This window comes from Emydura macquarii, unplaced genomic scaffold (genome assembly GCF_026122565.2).
Source record: "Emydura macquarii macquarii isolate MOO-44397 ecotype Brisbane River unplaced genomic scaffold, CSIRO-AGI_Emac_v2 contig_374, whole genome shotgun sequence".
In the NCBI taxonomy this organism is placed as follows: Eukaryota; Metazoa; Chordata; order Testudines; family Chelidae; genus Emydura; species Emydura macquarii.
In genome coordinates this window covers 13398753-13416265 of record NW_027130511.1, presented here as the reverse complement: position 1 = coordinate 13416265, position 17513 = coordinate 13398753, and the positions used below count along the sequence as shown (strand labels likewise).

The window sequence follows — 17513 nt, the reverse complement described above, 5'->3', positions numbered from 1 at the left end:
GAATATTTACTCCCTTTCTCTGGAGAAAAAAAACAATACAAACAGGAAATAATATCAAAGGAATGGGTGCATGGCACAATAAATGATAATACTTAATAACATAGTTCTTTTAATTCATTAACTAATTGACCCCCACAAAAATCCTATAAGGTAGGATAAGTAAGTATTATTATCTACATAATAGCCACTCAGCCTCAGTTTTGCTAAGTGACTTTCCCAAGGCCACACAGCAAGTTAGCATCAGAATCTAGAACTCCTGAGTAAAGCTGGCTGGAAAAAGGATATCCTTTTCCATAGAAAAAATTCACATTTAATTTTTGCCCCAAATCAGGAGAAGAAGTTGAAAATATGAAATTTTTCACAGAAAGAGATTCCAGAAAAATTCCATTTTGGGAGAACAAAATGGAATTTTTCAGGTTAGGAACTGCCCAACTGGAATGATTTTGTACATGTCACTTTAATCCAGAAAGTGACAACAGACTTCCAGGCAAGCGACTGGAGACTGACTGGCCAAGCTCTCCCCTCCCTGCCTCCTCCCAAACCCAGCTACGTTGTGGCAGGTGGAGATCTGGGGCACTCAGCCTTCATGTTTTCCCCTCAGCATGGCTACAGCTCCCCAGATCCCTGCATGGAAGGCTTTTGTCAATTTTGCTTTCTCCCTGGAGACAGAAAGTGAAATTGACAAGAGCCTTCCAGGCATGCAGCTGGGGAGCCCTTATTTTGATTTTCCTGATGGAAATGTGTGTGGTGTTTTGTTTTGGTTTTTTTGTTTTTTTTTTTTGGGGGGGGGGAGAGGGGAGAGGGAAGAAGGGTTGCCAAAACTGAAATTTTCTTATGGAAAATTCTGTTTTTGTAGAAAGAAGAGCATTTTCTTTTTACAAACTCCATTCCTGAATTCTAATCCCAGTCCTAAAACCTATGCTTAGGTTAATAGAACATCTTGAATAATGCCCAATTATCAGAAATCATAGTAATTTTGATTTTTTTACAAGCAAATTTTGCATGTTTCTTCTTGATCAGACCAGTGTGTAGCACTTTCTTCACCACCTTTGTTTATTCTCTGCCTGTTAATATTAATTAGATTCTTATACATCCTGTTCAGACAAGGATTATCATGCTTCATTAGTATTATTGAGACTGGACGCCAAGAAAGCATTTGGTCCCAATGAATTGTAATATTTGTATTGTATTTTTAGAAACATTTGAATGTTTGCTGCCTTGCTTACTGAAGGGATCAGGACTGTATCTTATTAAGAGATGGCTAAAGTTCAAGCTATTTACGGATTTCAGATGCTTTTCCTGTGGAGGAGGACAGAGCAAGATTTGATCTAAGCTACCTTTTGTACAATATACTTGATGTTTGTTTCAAGGTTAGTAAATTTTATATATATATATTTTAGAGTGTTAGCAATCAACAATTGATCAGCAACATGCATTAGCTAATGTTTTACTTTAATTTGGAATATTAACAAATTAGAGCACCATCAGGCAACATTTATCAGTTTTTCAGACTCCCCTATTCATTGTGTGATGACTAATTATGTCACTATAGATCCAGGGAACAACTGTTGTCAACTGCCTGAGTGATGTAGTAAATATAATAGTCTAGATTCTCCCCTGGAATGAATTTTACCCAAAGCTTCATCGAAGGTGGCGGTTTTGTATGTCAGAGTGATAACCTTCTGAGAAGATTATTCAATGAAGACCAAAGTTTTGAACTAACGTGCAGAATTTCAGCTTCTCCCTAAATCAAAGAAACAGAGAGCAAATTTGGATCAGTCCCCAAAATGTCCTCTCACTCTAGGTTGTTGATTATCTGGTTTGTATAGCTGCAAATAAATTGAGACATATATACAGTAATTGTGTAAGGTTCCATTTACTAGCACTTACCACAAAATAGCACACATCAGACTATAATTTCGATGTGGTAACTACCTAATAAATCCAACAGAAACAGTGGTAACTTGTGGCCTTATTCACTATATTATCTTATCATAACATATTTGATTTCTCTTTTTGAAGACATGGTCACAGCAAAACAGTTGATTATTAAAGGGTGGAGAATGCCCGTTCCCACTTTACTCTCACTCCTATGCCAATCTTTTTTTTCTATTTTTAAAAGGTGGCCTATGATTGCAACTGGAATGCCTATCCACCTGGCAAAGCATTAGCTCTGCTTTCCTCACTCACCTGATGCTTATGGCTGTAGTTCTTACTCAGGTGAAATTCCCATAGAAATCAGTGAGATTTGTCTAGGTGAGGAGTGCAAGATCAAAACACTTATTAGTAAGTAGTGAATTTGTCTAAGGATCAAAGTCCAAACTCAGCAAGCAAGAGGCAATTAGACAGTCACATGCAAATGGTATTTGCAGGAGCCATTTGCTTATTTTACTTTCAGGTATGATTGCTGAGTGGAAAATGAGTAGGGATAATTCCTGCTAGGTGCCCTTGACTCCTATGCTCAGCAACTAGCAGGGGGTGACCCTTAAGGTATCATGGTCCTGGACAGATTCAGAATTATTTATTGAACAGCATAACTTACAAATATTCAGGGAAAAACTCTTTTTCACTCTGTTTGTCCAACAAAACCACATTAGGGCAACAATTTCACTATAGAAGCGCAAAGGTTTGACAAAGACAGTAGGTAAAATTTGCAGAAGTTCCTAAGTACCATTTTGACTTTCAGTGAAACAGGTTCTTAAGTGTCTAAGTCACTTCTGAAAATGGGACTTAAGGCCAGATTTACAAAGGTATTTAGGCACCCACAAATGCACATAAAGCACTTAATGGGATATATAAAATGTGCCTAAGCAGGTTAGGCACCTAACTCCCATTGAAGTCAATGAACTGCTTAGGCACTTGTGTAAATCTCACTAGGTACCTGTCTATATCTTTAGGTACCTAAATACCTTTGTAAATCTGGCTTTAAGTCCCATTTTCAGAAGAGATTTAGCAGCCTATGCCTCATTGAAAGTCAAAATTGTACTTAGGCTCCTAATTCAGGTAGGAGCCTTTGAAAATTTTACCCAACATTTCAATAGTACAAATGGGCAAACCAGAGATGTGTCACTGGCTGTGATTGATGGGTGGAAGCTAAATTAAATCTTATGAATATAAGTGAATAAATACTGATGTTACATGCAGAAAGCATTGAACCATGGTTGGCTGTGTGGACATTAATATTAACAGGGTTTACACTTATCAAAGAGAGAAGAGGCTCCACTGCTCTTTTTATTTTAAAAATAAATGTAGTGCTTATTAAGTCCCAGGCTTGCGAGATGATGAGCACCTTCCACTCCTGTTTGCTTAACTTGGCAACTTTTATCATTTTACAAGATTAGACCCTAGAGGTCTGGTCCTCTAGACAGAAGTCAGCTATGTGCTAAGAACAGTTACTGTATGATATTAGCAATGAAAATTTTCTTCATCACCTTTTCATTATGCATCAGGTCAGCTCTGTCCTGATGTAGTAGTGAGAGAGAGGGAGAGTGACCACTTTCTGGCAGTTGCACATCCGTGCTCATTCTGTCCTTGGTATCTCTCTTCTGTGACAGCTAACAAGGACATTTGTAGTAATGGTGGCTTTTGGGATGTGAACAGTAGGGGCTGGACTGAGTTCACCAATCCCTTTAATTTAGAACTCTGAAGAATCGTCAGATAGGGAAGGGAGGGGAAATTTGGTTGCAATCAATCTGAGCAGCACTCAAACTAGTAATTTAGAGAAAAAAGGCTCCTTACTTACCCCATTATCAAGTCCTTCAGCATATCTGCATCTGTAGGTGCCTAAATACCTTTGACAATCTGGCCCTCAGTCTCTTTGATTACTCTGTCACACCTACACCAGTCTGATCCTGCAGCAGTTGCAAAAAAATCTCAATGTATCAAAATTCAGAATCAAAATAAAATGAAATAAGCCAAAATGTACTATTTTATTTTGAAATATTAGAGATGCATCTAAAATGCGTTTTGAGGGCTTTATTCTTTACTAAATCAAACTAAAATTTTTGTAGCTGACATGCCTGCAGTTTTCTCTCCACCCTACTAAAAGTAGCCTACAGCTAAATGGCCTCTAATGTGCAAACACAGTAAAGACATTAAGGTAATGGTAAGTGTATTTTCTACTTTTAAAGGTATATCTTTTGTCCAGTGGCTTAATGCAATGATTGATGAACATGTTGTTGTTGGCTGACATTTGGAATATTAATGGATGTAGAATAAAAATTCTTTGGCGTTAGAGAGAAACATGGTCTCTATCTTCCTAGATTAAATGTTCAAATGGGAAAGAACCTTGGATTTAATCTTAGACATTGCATTTTAAAACTGTCTTACCTTGTTACTTTAATAGCCAGTGCTTATTTGCTGTCTGGCTATTGCTCTAGTATACTATGTTATGCAAGGATATCTATAACTGTACAGAGAAAGCATCTTAAATTCTATGGGCCAAATCCTGCAGCCTCTGTCTAGGCAAAATTCTCATGAGAGCCAAAGGACTTTTATTTGATAAAAAGTGAATTAAAGATTTTAGTACTTTTCTCTATATCATTGCTGTCTTTTACAGCACACCATGAGTTAAAAGTAGAGTATTGCACACAGCTGCTATTGTGAGGTGCCAACTCGAGGATTTTTAATTCTGTAAGACAAAGGGTTCCCTCAGCAAAAAATAATCTTTTCTTTCCTCCTGTTCCTAAGCTTCTCCTTCTACAGAACAGATTTATTATGCTGTGTATATGTTCAGTGCATTACAGGAGTTATTGAGGTTTTATGACATCACAGCTGTAAGCCTTCCTCTTTTGCCAGGAGGACTGTGCTCAAAGCTATGCCATTTTGTTTTTCTAAAATACCACCTTACTGTAGTAACATGTATCCGCAATCTATTGTCACCACTCTAGGCATATAATGTACAAATAATCTTATTTATAAGTACACTTTATGTGAAATATACCAAAAGTTTCCATATATTGTGGGCTTATTAAAAACAAACAAAAAGCCCCCCACGCCCTCCCTCTCCCATCCTCACTAAGATTTGACATGGTTCACTTGTCAGACAAGAATGTGCCTGGAATCCCTTTCCAGCAGAGGTCAAAGATCAAAAGTGCTGAGGCAGCCTAGGGAAAGATTTCCCCTGTGACACTTTTCCTGTGTTCTGATGAAAGTGAAAGCAGTGTGGTGCATGGATGAAAAAGCAAACACATTTTTTTTTCATGGCAACATTGGGTTCTGAAGCTAAACACTGCAAGTAGGAAGAGTCTACATGGATTTGAAAATCACTAGCACATACATACACTAAAGTACTTTCTCTTTTAACCCCTAATACATTTCTCTGACAAGTCCTATAATTACCTACTGTATCCTCTGCTAAGAGAGTGGGTACTCTTCTTAACTGATCCCTCCTTGCTGGTGTGTGTGTGTGACACTGATGCAAAGTCATAATGTGTCAGGTACCATGTATCAAACCTCAGTGGAGGAAGCACATTTCTCTGACAGGACTATATTAGCTGTTAAATGTTTTAATTTTTTTTAAAAAATTGGAACATTATCTAATGATGAGACTTAAAACAGAGATCCTTATCCCATCTGTCATTAAAGGTCCCACAGCGTTTTTCACAGCGGTAGAAATGTCTTTACACATCATGCTCATTTAGGAGCAATTATATTGTGCTGATGTAAATACTCTCTTTTAATGGAATAATGTACATTTCCCTTCCTGTCTCTAAATAGTGGTGTAGTGTTGCTGCTATTCTTATTGCTGCATTTTGGTGGTTAGTTAATGGATGCTTGCAAAGTATGCTATTTTTATGTCAATAAATAATGATACTGGGTATGCCACCTAGAAAAAAATTGTCAGGGGATTGTATGACTCAGAGGATTAGTAATGGAATACAGAGTTTTCACCTCTAGGGCACTGATTCAAATACAGCCTAGGTCATTAATGAGCAAAAATCATTAGTAGCAGCTGTTCAGTGACCTACAGAATGAGAAATGTGTTTGTGGTCTCAGTTCAGTGTCTAGTAGAGACATAGCCACATCACAAAAATCATAATCAAAACTGGCATGCTTGTTGGCATTGTCGCTGGAGCAGCAAAACTAAATGGATGTGTAGAGTAACTAAACTACTCTCACACCCCTATGTATGAATAGCTTTTGAGAGATATGTGGAACCATAGAAATCACACTGACGGCATGTTTAAGAAAATGGACAGCTGACATTTATTGACTGGAAATCATGTCTACCCTAATATGGAGAGATTCTTTTTCAATTGACTGGTGCTTTGGACTTCAGAAGGCCTTGAATTAGATGCATGGTTGTTTTATTGTAGCTAACATTTTATGCCACCAACAAGGAGAAGTATAGTGGGTGAAATAATAAAACCTTAGATTTGCCAAGCTATGAGTTTCAGTTTCTTAAAGTTTAGGTAGGGATTGAGTGGTAGCACAAACAAATGTAGCCAAGGTAGGCAAATGTAGTGGGTGATGTTAGGGATATCACTGCAGATTTTTCTACTGAATTAGTTACTGTTTTGTCTTGTACAGCAGTTATATGTTAATGCTTCTGTGGATGGATGTAGGGAGAAGATCATCATTTTTTCTTGGCCTTTTGGCTAAGAACATATGTACCATCAGCTTAATATCTGATGCATCTTCTATGGAAGCCCTTGCAGTGACATGAACTTAATAGATCTTTTCCATCTCTGACAGTGATCTAGGGGCAATTAGAGCTTGACTGAGCCAGGACCTCAGGATTTGACCCTGAGTGAATTTCTTTCTTGTCTCTGTGTGTGATTGCATAAAATTCCTTAGAGGAGTTTAATTTCCAATTTTTCTTACAATATTCCCAGCAAATGAGTATGTAGTGTAATAACTGCTCTAGCGTTTTACAAGACTCTTCAGTATTTCAGGCAGAAAACTCTTTTTCCCTCTGAGGTAGGCATACTTTATTTAGACAATGGCAATACACTTGGCTGCACATGAGAGAAATTTTTATGAAAAGGAAAAGGAGGCTGCCCTGTCCCTACCCCAGGGAAGCTGCAAGCAGCACACAGTACCAAAGGTTAACTTGGATGTGTCCTCTGATCAGAGAGCTCAGAAAAACACACATGAAAATGGCAAGTGAGGTCTCAGGCTCTTGACCATATCACTAATTGCCTTCAATAGTGCTGGGTATGACTCTGGATGATGGTTCTCTTGATAAGGGATATGGGGCTGCATAAATAGCCTTCTTTCCTTTGCAGAGAGTGGGCAAATTATTTAAGCCCACATTTATATGCTATGTAGGACTGTGTCAGTCTTGAGATTTAATTAGCACTACTGTGAAGTGAGTACCCTTGAGTTCCACACACTGGAGTAATTTTTCCTCATTGTAATTATATGTGAGTTAGCTACAATTCTCGCTCTAATATGCTGACACAGTAACCCTTCCTTGCAAACAGAGTTCAAGTTTCAGTGGGCCAGATTACCCCTTACATAGTGAAAAACCCCTGTTTGGGGGACTGGAAACTCCACAAGGTGATCCTATCTGAGTTTCTGCTGGACCATTCATTCAGGGGGCAAGGTCCTCCACCACTGGAACAAACTGGGCAATGAGCAGACCCTGCAGCTTGCTCCAGAGCAGCATGGATTTCAAAGGAAAGGTTTAAGGATGGGGCCAACCACTGCACTCCTTCCCAGCTCTGTCCATCCCCATCCCGTCTCCTGGAGCATGAATGCGTAAGAACTATGCCACTGTGGCTTTCCTCACTACCCCAGACCACCATTTGTGGTGTAGCAGTCGGATGTTAAATGAAGGGAAGGTCTCCACTCAAAAGTGAATACTGATTCCATCTATGTGAACTTTTGCATACCATCCCTGAGAGAGGGTGGGGGGAAGTTCATGAGCAGAGAGCACCTGGCTCTGCTGTGATCCACCCCTTCCCTAGCCATAAATGTGGATTTCCTTGGGGGCAGTGAAAAGGAAAGCAGGAGGGCGATGCTCACACAAGTAGCACGCCCCATTCTACAGCCTCGACTGGGTCTACCAGACTTTTACTTTCTCCCTCCTTGGTGGCTGCAGAAACAATTTGATCCATAGTTTGGAACTGCATTTTATTATTGTTTTATTGAAGCACCAAAATACTCCAACCAAGATCAGGGCCCCATTATACTAAGTGCTGTACATGAAAACAGTAAATATTAGTCCCTGCCCTGAATAAACTACAGTCTAATCAGATGAGAGAAATGAAGCACTGTTATCCCCATTTTCCATATGGAGAACTGAGGTGAGGAAAACTGAGTAACTTGTCCAAAGTCTCACAGGAAGCCTGAGGTGGAACAGGGAACTGAATCTATGTCTCCCGAGTCCCAATCCTGTGTTTTAAGCACAAAAACATCCTTCCTCAGCTTAATCCACAGGGTAAACCTAGCTCTTCAGTACAATGGATAACTGCTTGAAATGTTTTTTCTTTCATTGTGAGTGAAGTAATGTTAAATGTGTTAGTTCCCTTTCAGATGCAGGACTCGATCTCTGTGGAAACTCTGTCCCACATGTATAAAGGGATGCTATTATTTAACTCTTCTAAATCGCCTTTGAACAACCTGCCATCTTACACTAAACATCCCACCTCCAGTAAAGAACATTTTGTAAAGTTTTCTTCAGCGTTTGAAACGTGTGACCATTTTAAATGAAATTCATTGTCTTAAACGGGGACTGGCTTGCCTGAGTGGTGTGAGGGACCGAGAGAGAGAAGGGGTGCTTCCTGGCTCCTGTCACTCACTACATGGAAGGGATGCGTATCAGGCTGTGGGGGCCGTGCAACTCTGATTGGCCTACACAATGGAGAACAGCATGCTAACAAATCTCATTAGTAGCCTGATCCTCACAAGGGCAGCAGAGGGGGGGTTGATAACATTGCTGACTGCCACCACATTTGCTCACCAGGGTGGCTATAAGAGCCAGGGCTTCTTCCCCTGTCCTGAGCCTATGCAATACAGTTGTTGAGGAAATATTTTTTCCTCCTTTGAAGAAATTTGACAAACGCAGAGCCCTCCATATTTTCAGTTGTAATCCAAATATTTTCTAGCTTTACCAGAAATTTTTTGGTTTTTCCACAAAAATATGGACATTAAAAAAAAAAAAAAAAAAAAAAAAAATGGGGGGGGGGGAAGCCGTTTTCTTTTTTTGCTGAAAATGTTCATTTTGTCAAAAAGCTACTTTTTGCTAGAAAATGGTTGTGAAAAATTTTGAACTGCCTCTACTATTCATCATCATCCCATTCAAGGCAGAAGATGAGAAGTGTTGTGGGCTGGTCTGAGGTATATGGAATTGCTTCACAAGTTGGAGGGATGTATGACAAGATGATTGATGTAGGAGCCTCTCTTATTACATTATTTTGTTTGCTGCTATTCCTGTGTTGACTACTTGCATCAGGGATTTTAAATTCTATATTCTCATTTTCCCCTGACTTCTGCTTGAGCTTTTTTCTTTCTTTTACTGAGCAGTTACAAGTTCTAGTTTGACAAGGGTCAGAGAATGAAAGCACTTGCTAAGGGGCAGTGAAAAGGGCCAATTGTCAGGGGCACAGCTGGATCCCAGTCTGGTCACTAGGCAACCCAGCAAGCTCAGCTGGGCCCAGTTAGCCCCCCTTCAAATGGCTGTGCTTCCTGATTGCCACAGGGGAGCCAGGGATCTGCTACTTTAGCCTTGCAGCAGCATGCCTGCAGCTGTGCTTGCTTTGCTCTCATTTCTGCTTCACCTTGCTCCTAGCCCTATTTTTGCTTCTGGCCCAGCTTGTCCTGGCTCCGTTCTGGTTTCTGGCTCCCACTTTTGGCTATGTCACTGACTACAACTCTGGCTTATCCTGTGGCTTGGACTTTGATTTTAGACTCCCAGCTACCTCTCTGACTACAACTCCAGCTTCCCCTTCAGGTTAGGTTTGGCTTCTGACTCCGGTTCTAGCCTTTTGTTTGGCCCCTCAATACTAACTCTGGCTTCACTAGTGGATCCTTGGATCTATGCTTGTCATTAACCAAACTCCTACCACAGCTACTGGGCAAGGTCCTGCTCCACTCACTAGATGGGCTGCCTCAGGCCCCTCAGCTTACGCTGATTAGCACAAGAGTGGGGTGCATGGTGTCTGGCTGTGCTGCATTTGGGAATCACTCCTCCCTCACATCCTAAAAGAGTTATTTGCCAGGAGTTGATGGCCATTTGGCTAAAGCTGGGCTCTCAATATAAAAGCAGAGAGGGCTCCTTATATATAGGGATTCACAAGCAGTTAAACATAGAAGCCACTAAAATGGAATAGCACCCAGGAGTCTCAGATTTATGGTTAGAGAGGAAGGGTTTATGGCAGGTTCCATCCAAGACTGAGTTAACTTGCAGGTGCTATCTTCCCTCAGGGACCTGTTCTTGACAGTTGGAGATAGCTAAATAAAGTTATGGCTAATCCAGGCAAATTTTATGAAGGAATGTAAACTTCATATTTAATTTAGAAATGTCCAAAGTGACGGTGCAATAGCCCACTACACACATTAAAATATATGTATTTTAAAAATAGCCTTTATTATCAGAAGCCTGATTATCTGAAAAACTCATCTTATCCTAAGTGAGGTTATGGCCCCTCAGACCTGTTTTATTTACATTAAACTTTGATGTCTTTCCTTCTCCAAGTTCCTTTCATACCCCTGTTTCCCTTCAAATAGTCAAGGTATTACTTGTCAGTATTTGTGCAAAGAATACATTTGAATAACCTCTAAATGTAAGAAAACTGTGTGACTAGGCCCCAAATGACTAAATAGTTTAATCTAATGCTGTTTGTGATTTTTTTCCCCTTCAGCCTTCGTTAAATCACTTGGCTAAATTGAACTCGTCAATTAAAAGCGAATTAATTGTTTGAGGATTTTATTTCTAAAGTTTAAATACAAGGATAGTTCAACTTTTAACATAACTGTTCTAGGGACACTCAGAGGTTGATTGTAACCATTACTGGTTGATTATGTGGTCTTTCTGCCACCTTGTGGAGAAAGATCACTAACCTCGTAACAAAAAGGAAAAGCAGATACAGATATTTAAACTTGCCCTATTGCCAAATGCATGCAATGACTGCCATAACAGGGCAAAGGTGAATGATCTGTATTAATGGAATTTGTATTTGTTTTATTCAAATGAGTTGAGATTTCCTCTAGATATTTGGCACCTGGCCTGAAAACTGTCATAATTGTACCCCCATGTTTGTCCCACCATCTCTGTTTTCTTTGTCTCTTCGTTGACATTCATCATTGGAATCTTTCTGGCCTCCCCTGCCAGCCCACCTTTGCTGTTATAGTTGCTGCCTTTTCCTCAGGTGGACTTGCTATCTCCATGTGTTTGGTTTAATGACTTATTTTGCATGGTTACTTTTCCTTTCTCCTCACTTAGCCACTTGAGGTAATTAAACTAACTGGCATGGATCCTGACTATTACAAACATGAATAAGTACCCCCCCCCCCCTTCTAATTCCTTGTTGGTCCTCCAGCACTCTGATCTGTATGTAAGCACTGAAATAATACTGCTGTCATATGAGGGTAATTTCTGCCAAAGATAACCTGGTCACCATTTCATGATGAAATTCAATCCATTAGAAGCAGAATGTGCTTGATCCAGGCATGCCAGTAGCTGGTTGGGTGACCTCTTTATGTTCTCTCTTGCATAGATACAAAAATTAAACTTGTTAGGTGTGTACAGTGTATGTGTGATATTGGGCAATGTTTATGTTTCAGGCCAGTTTCCCTTTATAGGGCTAATAAAAAGACATTGGGTCAGATTGTGCTATTAAGCTATTGAGAGAGCATGGAGTCTCGCTGCAGCAGGAGGAACTCCAGGAAGCACGTCTCCCAGAGTTCCCTAGCATGTAGGGGGAGCTTGCTTATTGCACCACAGCTAAAGGACAACCATAGTATGTGCTCTATTCTGCAGTCAGCCAGCTCTGGTCCTGCATCCTCCCACCCTTTTTGGGAAGCACAGGGACTCCAGCTGGGAGCACATTAGCACAATGAGAGGAAGAGTTCCTTGCATCCTCTCCTCCAACACTTCTGCATGCCCAGACATAGATTGTCCCAATACATTGATCATACAACTGGAGAGCCCCTTTGGTTTCCTTTCTGAAAATTTTACAAAGTTGGACAGTTGAATACTGAATATTTATTTTGCATTACTAAAGGACCAAGAGAGCCCAACCAAAATGGAGTCTCTATTGTGCTGGGTGCTGTACATACACATAGTAAGAGAGAGTCCCAATGGATTTACAGTAAGCATGGGTAAAAGGAAGTACTATTATCCCCATCTTACAGATCAGGAACTGAGGCACAGAACAATTCAGGGTCCAATCATGCAAATCCTTATTCGTGCACTTAGTCACACTGAAATCAGTGGGACTACTTACATGAGTAAGGTTACTCCCATGGGCAAGCATTTGCAGGATTGGGCCCTAAGTGATTTGCCCAATTTCACCCAATGGTCTCTGGCAGAGCTGAGCACTTACCCCAGATCTCTTTTATCTCAGTCCAGCACCTTAACCTGTCATACTCCTCAGGAAAGGAGGGAGGATGGTCTTGTGGTTAAGGCACTAGAAATGTATATTTTAATATAATTATACTTAAATTATATTTAATAGAATCAGAAGATTAGAGTTGGTAGGTACCTCAGGAGGTCATCTAGTCCAATCCCCTGCTCAAATCATCCCAGCCAGGGCTTTGTCAAGCTGCACTTTAAAAGCCTCTAAGGATGGAGATTCCACCACCTCTCTAGGTAACCCATTCCAGTGCTTCATCACTCTCCTAGTGAAAATGTTTTTCCTAATATCCAATCTAGACCTCTCCCATGGGAACTTGAGACCATTGCTCCTAGTTCTGCTATCAACTACCACTGAAAACAGTCTAGTTCCATCTGCCCTGGAACCCCCTTTCAGGTAGTTGAAGGCCATAATCAAATCACTCCCACCTATTCTTCTCTTCTGCAGACTAAGCAAGCCTCGTTCCCTCAACCTCTCCTCATAAGTCATGTGCTCCAGCCCCCTAATCATTTTTGTTGCCCTCCGTTGGACTCTCTCCAATTTGTCCACATCCTTTTTGTAGTGGAGGGCCCCAAACTGGACACAATACTCCAAACGTGGCCTCACTAGTGCCGAATAGAGGGGAATAATCACTTACCTTGATCTGCTGGCAGTGCTCCAACTAATGCAGCCCAATATGCTGTTAGTCTTCTTGGCAATAATGGCACACTGTTGACTCATATCCAGCTTCTTGTCCACTGTAACCTCCAGGTCCTTTTCTGCAGAAGTGCTGCCTAGCCAGTTGGTCCCCAGTCTGTAGCAGTGCATGGGATTCTTCCATCCTAAGTGGAGGACTCTGCACTAGTCCTTGTTGAACCTCAGATTTTTTTTCGCCCAATCCTCCAATTTGTTTAGATCACTCTGTACCCTATCCCTACCTTCCAGGGTATCTACCAGTCCTCCCAGCTTAGTATCATTTGCAAACTTGCTGAGGGTGCAATCCACCCCATCTTCCAGATCATTAATAAAGATGTTGAACAAAACCAGCTCCAGCACTGACCCCTGGGGCATTCTGCATGTTATTTCAATATTAGTCTGTAGGCATTTCTATATTTCCTTATTACAATAGCTTCTGAATTCTTTCAAATTCAGACCAATGCATTTTATATTTTTTAAAAAATCACATCATGCATTTCAATTATAAAAGCAAAAATAAATCCAAAGCCCACTTAGCTTACTCAGATCCTGTAGTTCGGAAGAGAAGGGACTTATTCGTGGGTGTGTGTTGTGTATTTTGTGTCCTTCCTAGTTGCCTTGGTTGCCATAGCAACAGAGTTAAAATTTTAGGGGCTAGCTCAGCCAGTTCTGGCTGGTTTTTTGTAGTTCAATAAAGATTTTCTGAGGGTTTACATCTCTCTGTGTTCCGTGCTGATTTCTCTCTGAATACAAGTAATTTCCAAAGATTTAACATAACAAAAGTGGCGATGAGGATGACGGACCTGTGCTGTACTGGCAAGAAGCAAAACTAAACGTAAGAAAAACCGTTTGCTCTTCTGGGGGCCGGGCTGTTTGCACTGACTACGAAACTGAAAGTAAAGCAGGCTGTGCTTTTTGCGAAGGGAAAGTCAAGCACACAGACTGGTAATGGAGAAGACACAGAAGCAGTGATAGTGAATGGAAATCACCAGCAATTGTGTGTGAATGGCCCCAACACACATGAATAAAAGACCCTAAAAGACAAGGGGAAAAAGGGGGGCAGCAATGACTACACTTATGGGGCAACTGGGAACTTTTGATGAGATTCTGGAGCAATGGAATTCATATACTGAGCGTTTTCAGCTTTTTGTTATTGAAAATGAAATTACAGATGCAAAGAAGGTGCCAATTTTCTTAAGTGTTGTGGGAGCTAAAACCTGTAGTTTACTGCACAGCTTATTGCACCCTGATAAGCCAGAGACAAAAATCTTACAGTGACATTGTGAAAATCCTGGAGGCACATATTCCCCCAGAACCACTGGTAATTGCAGAGAGATTTAGGTTCCTCAAAAGGAATCAAGAAGAAGGTGAAACAATTGTGCAATTTGTAGCAGCTCTGAAGAGGCTTACTGAGCACTGTGAATTTAATGATGTGTTAAATGGCACCTTGCATGATAGGTTAATGTGTGGTCTGCCCAATAAAGCAATACAGAAGTGCCTATTGACAGGCCCAGCTCACCTTGCAGAAGGCCATTGAAATTGCAGTGTCTATGGAGATGGAAGCAAAGGAAGCACAACAGCTCAGAAAGGAAAGCAAAGGAAGCACAACAACCAGAGTGCATAAGGTGTCACAAGAACCTACCCACAAGATAGAAGGGATCCGGGAATGTCACAGCTGTAGAAAGCCTGGTCACTATGCATCGGAATGCTGGGGTAAAGGCCTAGTGTGTCGACACTGTGGCAAAAAGGGATACATTGAGAGGGTCTGGGAACAAAAGAAAGAAGAGTCAAACAGAACAGGCAAATGGGAGAAAAAGAAGCCTGCTGTCTGATGGACCAAAAAAGAAAATTTCTACGCAGTAGAGCAGACGCAGAATGATCAAAGTGACACCTAGTCAGAAGAAGTGCCACTCCATGTCTTGTCCATGGCAGTTGGCTCACATGAATACTGGGTAATCCTGCTGTTGGAAGGTAAACCTGTATGCATACAACTGGACACCGGCACAGCAGTTTCACTAGTCTGAGACACTGTGTATAAAGAGAATCTAGAGCATCTCCCACTAAAGCCGACAAAAATTGTTCTGAAGACTACACAGGAGAAGCTGTACCCATGTTGGGCACTACTGATATAAGGTGGAGCTCAGTACAGACTGCTAAAATGCCACTGTTTGTGGTGGAAGGCAATTACCCAGCCTTAATGAGAAGGTCATGGCTTAGGAAGATCCAGCTGAATTGGACAGAAGAATGGCTAAAGAAGAAACCGGTCTGAAAACTGTATTAAAGAAACATGCTGTTATTTTTGGAGAGGATCTGGGAAATATGAAGGGAATCACTGTGAAACTGAACAGTAAGCCTGACAGCCACACAATATGTGTGAAAGTCAGTACTGTGCCATATGCCATCAGGCCAAAAGTTGAAGCAGACCTGGAGCACCTGGTCAAAAAAGGAGTCCTTGTACCAGTACCAGCCCTAATCATTCCAGTATTGAAGAAAGATGGCTCCATTCGGATTTGTGGGGATTTTAAGGTCACTGTTAACCTGGTGTTGTGTGCAGAGCAATACCCTCTTCTCTGCATTGATGACATCTTCGCTGGCATGGCTGGTGGACAAAAGTTCAGCAAGATTGATCCGAGTCAGGCGTATTTACAGATGCAGATCGATAAGAAGTCCCAAGAGCTGTTGACTATCGTAACGCATAAAGGGCAGTACTGATACTTTCGTTTGCCCTTCGGAATAATGACTGCCCCAGCTGTGTTCCAGAGGGCTATGGACTAGATCTTGAGTGGCTTGCCAAGAGTCCAGTGCTATCTTGACGACATCCTGGTCATTGGCAAGAAAGAGGAGGATCACCTTAAAAACTTGGAGGTTGCCCTACAAAGACTGGAAGTGTACGGTCTACGACTCCACTAAGACAAATGTGAATTCTTCCAGCTCTCTGTTGAATATTTGGGGCATATCATAGATGCTACTGGCCTTTGTAAGGCTCCTGCAAAAGTCAAGAATACTGTGTCAGCTTCACCTCAAAAAGTAAGCCAACTTTGCTCTTTTTTAGGGCTATTAAGCTATTATGGAAAGTTTATTCCACAGTTAGCAATACTACTAAAACCACTACATGAACTCCTTTCCCAGAACAAGGTCTGGAAGTAGACTGAAGCCTGTGATGTTGCATTTAAAAAGGCTACATACACATTGCTAAATTCAGAGGTTTTGACACATTTTCATCCCTCCTTACCTCTACAGTTGGCCTGCGATGCCTCTCCTTATGGCGTGGGAGTGGTCATGTCACAAATTATGCCTTCTAGAGAGAAGAGACCCATTGATTTTGCATCATGCACCTTAAGCAAGGCAAAAACTAACTATACCCAAATCGAATGTGAAGCACGGGAATCATTTTTGGAATTCGGAAATTTCACTGGTAATTGTTCACACTTCTCACGGACCATCGACCTCTAATGTCCATTTCTGGACCATGCACAGGCATTGCACCATTGGCTGCAAGTCGTATGCAATGATGGGCATTGTTGCTTTCCGCACACACATATATGAGATCAAATATCAGAGATCCATTCTCCACTGCAACACAGATGGTCTCTCAAGACTGCCTTTACCAGTTAAATATCAAGATATTGGCCAGAAAGAAATCTAGTTTGAACAGGTAGAGAACACACCCATCACTGCTATTCAAGTAAGGAAGTAAGGAAGGAATCAGTACTTGAGTACCAGTACTGTCCCAAATTATGGACCTAGTGATGCATGGAACGTCTCTACAGAACTCTCAGGTCTCACCCAAACTTTGTTGCTACATATCTAGGAGGATGGAATTATCAATTCATTCTGGTTGCTTGTTGTGGGGAATGCACATCATTATTCTACTACTACTGAGATCGCAGATGCTGAAACAGCTACATTCAGGTCACTGTAGAAAGAAAGAAATGAAGGAAATTGTACAAAGCTACTTTTGGTGGCCTGGCCTGGACAGAGCCATTGAAGAGAAGGCAAGAGTTTGTACTTCATGTCAGAGTGTGAGAAATGCACCTCAGTTGACGCCCTACACCCCTGGGACTGGCCTGAAAACCCTTGGCAGAGTATTCATGTTGATTTTGCTGGCCCATTTGAAGGAAGCATGTTCCTGGTTGTTGTCGACGCCCACTCCAAATGGCCAGAAGTCTCTGTAATGTCATCCACTACTGCTGAAAGCACTATGCAGAGACTGCATGAAATTGTTAGTTGTTTTGGTCTGCCAGAACAACTTGTGAGCAACAACAGACCGCAGTTTGTCTCTCAGGAGTTTGAAATTTTTATGAAAGCAAATGGGAT

The 17513-nt window shown here is 41.1% G+C and overlaps 1 pseudogene; it reads left to right on the top strand.

The window, feature by feature from the left end:
- The first annotated feature begins 6579 nt into the window (after nt 1-6579).
- On the top strand, nt 6580-6683 carry LOC137144335 (U2 spliceosomal RNA; annotated as a pseudogene).
- Nucleotides 6684-17513: the final 10830 nt, after the last annotated feature.